At 42.5% G+C, this 5000-nt stretch overlaps 1 protein-coding gene and 1 non-coding gene across 2 annotated transcripts in view; both read left to right on the top strand.

Annotated features, from left to right (window-relative positions):
* Window positions 1–5000, top strand: part of LOC143297364 (high affinity cAMP-specific and IBMX-insensitive 3',5'-cyclic phosphodiesterase 8B-like) — a 326384-nt gene that overhangs the window by 156469 nt on the left and 164915 nt on the right. The window lies entirely within an intron of this gene.
* LOC143297544 (5S ribosomal RNA) lies at window positions 1244–1362 on the top strand. Its single transcript, XR_013057290.1, has one exon. It is a non-coding gene; the product is annotated as a 5S ribosomal RNA (ribosomal RNA).

Raw genomic sequence — 5000 nt, 5'->3', positions numbered from 1 at the left:
GTCTGTCTGTCTCTGTCTTCTCTTTCTCTCTTCTCTGTCTGTCTGTCTGTCTCTGTCTTCTCTTTCTCTCTTCTTCTCTGTCTGTCTGTCTCTGTCTTCTCTTTCTCTCTTCTTCTCTGTCTGTCTGTCTCTGTCTTCTCTTTCTTCTTCTCTGTATGTCTGTCTCTGTCTTCTCTTTCTCTCTTCTTCTCTGTCTGTCTCTGTCTTCTCTTTCTTCTTCTCTGTATGTCTGTCTCTGTCTTCTCTTTCTCTCTTCTCTGTATGTCTGTCTCTGTCTTCTCTTTCTCTCTTCTTCTCTGTCTGTCTGTCTCTGTCTTCTCTTTCTCTCTTCTTCTCTGTCTGTCTGTCTCTGTCTTCTCTTTCTCTCTTCTTCTCTGTCTGTCTGTCTGTCTGTCTCTGTCTTCTCTTTCTCTCTTCTTCTCTCTATGTCTGTCTCTGTCTTCTCTTTCTCTCTTCTTCTCTGTCTGTCTGTCTCTGTCTTCTCTTTCTCTCTTCTTCTCTGTCTGTCTGTCTCTGTCTTCTCTTTCTCTCTTCTTCTCTGTCTGTCTGTCTGTCTGTCTCTGTCTTCTCTTTCTCTCTTCTTCTCTGTCTGTCTGTCTCTGTCTTCTCTTTCTTCTTCTCTGTCTGTCTGTCTCTGTCTTCTCTTTCTCTCTTCTTCTCTGTCTGTCTGTCTCTGTCTTCTCTTTCTTCTTCTCTGTATGTCTGTCTCTGTCTTCTCTTTCTCTCTTCTTCTCTGTCTGTCTCTGTCTTCTCTTTCTCTCTTCTTCTCTGTCTGTCTGTCTGTCTCTGTCTTCTCTTTCTTCTTCTCTGTCTGTCTGTCTCTGTCTTCTCTTTCTCTCTTCTTCTCTGTCTGTCTGTCTGTCTGTCTCTGTCTTCTCTTTCTCTCTTCTTCTCTGTCTGTCTGTCTGTCTCTGTCTTCTCTTCTCTTTCTCTCTTCTTCTCTGTATCTATGTCTGTCTGTATGTACATATCGGTGTCTGTCAGTATGTCTGCCTGTCTCCTTCTCTCCCCCCACCCTACCTCCTGCCCCCACCCTCTCCCTTTCTCTCTCTCTCTCTCTCTCTCTCTCCCCCCCCCTCCCTCTCTCTCTCTCTCTCGCTCTCTGTTCGTGTGCGTGACACTACAGCGTTACCCATCCTGTAATATCAAGATTGAAGGCCAACATTATTTTCTTGTCGCGTGTCCGTATAGTTTCTGATTTTAAACACACGGCTGGTGCTGATTTGTGAGATGTTCCATGTGTGCCAACGGCCATACCACGTTGAAAACACCGGTTCTCGTCCGATCACCGAAGTTAAGCAACGTCGGGCCCGGTTAGTACTTGGATGGGTGACCGCCTGGGAACACCGGGTGCTGTTGGCATTCCTTTTTAAGCGCGATGGGTTACGCTGCTGGTCAGGCATCTGCTTGGCAGATGTGGTGTAGCGTATATGGATTTGTCCGAACGCAGTGACGCCTCCTTGAGCTACTGAAACTGAAACTCATGTGTACTTTTCGGATTCAGACGCGAGCACAAACCAGGTTGGAATGCTGACAGTTGATCGTCTGTCCGTAGAGAATGTTTCACTTTTATTTGTTTCATGAATAGTTGAATGTAAATTCAGTTTAACTCACTCAGTACGACCAGTCCTCTCTTCTCCTCTACACAGACCCCTCAGATGTCCAGTGGGTGTCTGAATGACCCAACCTTTAGCTTCCGTCGTCAGAATTGTGGTATTCTTTGTCAACATTCACCTCTTCTGTATAAGAGCCTTCCGCTTGCAATATTTTGATGATGGTGATTGGGGTGAAACGCTGTTAACGTCGTCTCTTTCGCCGTTCGTATGGAGAGAGTTAAGGATTGTGACAGAAAAAAACAAAGCAAGGATGATAACAAGGGTGTTGGGTCAAATGAAAAAAAAAATTCGTAATTTATAGACACTGCTCAGTTAATGACTCCTGAACAGCCTTTGGAAGCTATCTTAATGTTGTCGTTTGAATGTCGTTGAAATATGATTTTATTATGAACGCGAAGGGAATGCTTGACTGAGACATTGAACAATGTCAGAGAGTCTGTTTGAAAACTTTGAAGGGCGTGTTGAAAACTACAACAACAAGGAAACAACAACAGTAACAACAATTGTAATGAGTGATGATGAGAAATTATCCAAAAAAAAAAAAAAAAAAAAAAAAAGAAGATAAAGATGATAAATCAGCATTTGGGCGAATTGTTAAGTTTTATCTCGATTAATTTATCTCTTGATCTTCAATCTATATCACTCGAACGAATTAATTTTAAAATCTCACTTTCAGAAAATATGCTTTTGGTTTGCAAAACAAATGACCACCAAAGAGATAGAATTGCTGTAAGAACAACAACAACAACAACAACAAAAATCAAACTGCCTTGAACAACAGAGCAAACATTGTTTTTTGTTGCTGTTTTTTTGTTTTTGTTTTTTTTTTTTTTTTTTTAAATCGTCATTCTCATTCTGACATAAAGGACGTTCCAAATTAACACACGTGGAGTTTCAGTGTGAACAATACTGCACTGTAATAATATCTACAGTTTCACATCTTGTCACTTCGTCATGTGACGTTTTACATGTGTTTTTTTTTTTTTTCTTTCTTTTTTTTTTCAATGTCAAATAAAAGATTTTTTTCTTCTTCCACTTTCATGAGTGGTTCTAATGGTTGAGCAGAAAAGAACACCTGTCACTGGTCTGAACCAGTCTGTGCTTGTTTCGCCACCTGTCATCAGCCAACCATTGCGCACCCCTTTGGAACTTTTTTTTATTTTATTTTTTTTATTTTTTTTAAATTTTCGAAAACTTGATTCAGCCATACAGATTCAAATCGATTTCGAGCGAAGAAATTCTATGACGGAATAAAGCCGAGAATTTTTTTGTTTTTTTGTTTTTTTTTGTTTTTGTTTTTTGAACCGGGTGATTCTAAATCAAATAACGTGGGTGGGTGGGGGGGGGATGGGGGGGGGGTTACGTTTTTTTTTGTTTTGTTTTGTTTTTTTGTTTTTTCGCATTGAGTGATGATAATAATTCTTCGCCCACGCGAACATTTTTTTTCCTAACCAGTATCTGATGCACTGCAAAGAGGAAATTGGGGCGGATAGGGTATCAGCCTAGCTCTTCCTCCGTAAACACAATCATTAGGTGTTTTGGATACCAACCTCCCCCCCCCCCCCCCCTAAAATTTTGTTGGAGGAGAGAAATGAGATGAACTTTTTTTTCTTTTTCTGTTCCCCCCCCCCCCCTCTCTCTCTCTCCCCCCCCCCCCCCCCCCCCCCCGACACACGTTGTTACTACAGCTTTTGTCCAAGCTCCATGTTTTCGGAACCATGCTGAGAAATTGATTGAACTGGAGCGTCAGTTTTTAGAAACTAGTAATGAATTTATTCTTCTTACTTTTCTTCTTCTTCTTCTTCTTCTTCTTCTTCTTCTTTCCTCTCGTTGGTTGTGTTATTATTCAACGTATGCAGTTGTTTCGTTGTTGTTGTTTTTCCATCACATAAGGCAATTTACTCTGTGTGTGTGTGTGTGTGTGTGTGTGTGTGTGTGTGTGTGTGTGTGTGTGTGTGTGTGTGTGTGTGTGTGTGTGTGTGTGTGTGTGTGTGTGACTGCCCACAACACTCCACTCCACTCACTGTGAAGGGCAGCAACAGGTTTCCATCGGCAGCTGGGTTGTTGTTGTTGATGTGTGTGTGTGTGTGTGTGTGTGTGTGTGTGTGTGTGTGTGTGTGTGTGTGTGTGTGTGTGTGTGTGTGTGTGACTGCCCACAACACTCCACTCCACTCACTGTGAAGGGCAGCAACAGGTTTCCATCGGCAGCTGGGTTGTTGTTGTTGATGTGTGTGTGTGTGTGTGCATGTGTGTATATGTGTGTGTGCGTGTGTGTGTGTGTGTGTGTGTGTGAGAGAGAGAGAGAAAGAGAGTGTGTATGTGTGAGACATACAGAGAGAGAGAGAGAGAGAAGCTGATATTTCCAGCGTTGCCGACGAATGTCATATTGAGCATATTTCGAAAGGCAGGGGCATGTGATTAGAGGGGGGGAGGGGGAAATACACGAGCAGCAACTAATTTATTTTATTTTATTATTTCATTTTTTTTAAAGCGCATGGTTAAGGTATCCATAAAGAAATGCGGAATAAGAGGCCAGGGGACGCTGGCAATTTGGGGCTTTTTTTTTCTTTTCTTTTTTTTTTGTGGGTGGGTGTGTGTGTGGAGGGGGGGGAGGAGGAGGAGGTGGGGGAGTGGAGCACGGGCTGTCTGGAAAGGGTGCAGACGGGTAGTAAAGAAAGCAAGGGTGGGGTTTGGGGTGGCGATGGGGGGTGGGGGTGGGGGTGGCGTGGGGGGTAGGAGGGAGGGGGGGGGGTGAGTTAAGAGGGGGGCTAGGGGGTTGAGGGGGCGCGTGACAGAAGAAGAGGGTGCATCTTATCGAACACGCATGACATCAGTGTTTCCCCTCTTGGGGTGTGTCATTCGGCTGAGAAAGGAAAGAAAGAAAAGTCAAAAACCAAAAAAACAACAAAAAAAACAAAAAAACAACAACAACCAAAAACAACAACAACAACACCACCACCACCAACAACAAAGCCAAACTAACAAAACAACAACAACAAAATCACGCAAAGAAACCCAGCAGCTACAAACAACACACACACGCACACACACGCACACACACACACACACACACACACACACACACACACACACACACACACCAACAAAAACTAGAAAAGAAAACAAATTCACGCAAAAAAAACAACAAACAAACACAACTACAAACAAAGAAACAAACAAACTAACAAACAAAAAACAAAAAAAAACAAAAAAGAAAAGAAAAGAAAAAAAAATCACGCGAAAAACAACCCCCCCCCCCCCCACACACACACACCTCTTACAAACAAAGAAACAAAAACAATAGAAAAGAAATGAAAAAAAAATGTGCATGGCACATGTGCACCACACATCAGTCAGAACGTAAAAAAAAAAGAGACGGAAACG

Source organism: Babylonia areolata, chromosome 22, assembly GCF_041734735.1.
Source record: "Babylonia areolata isolate BAREFJ2019XMU chromosome 22, ASM4173473v1, whole genome shotgun sequence".
In the NCBI taxonomy this organism is placed as follows: domain Eukaryota; kingdom Metazoa; phylum Mollusca; class Gastropoda; order Neogastropoda; family Buccinidae; genus Babylonia; species Babylonia areolata.
This window is presented reverse-complemented; position numbering and strand designations above follow the sequence as displayed.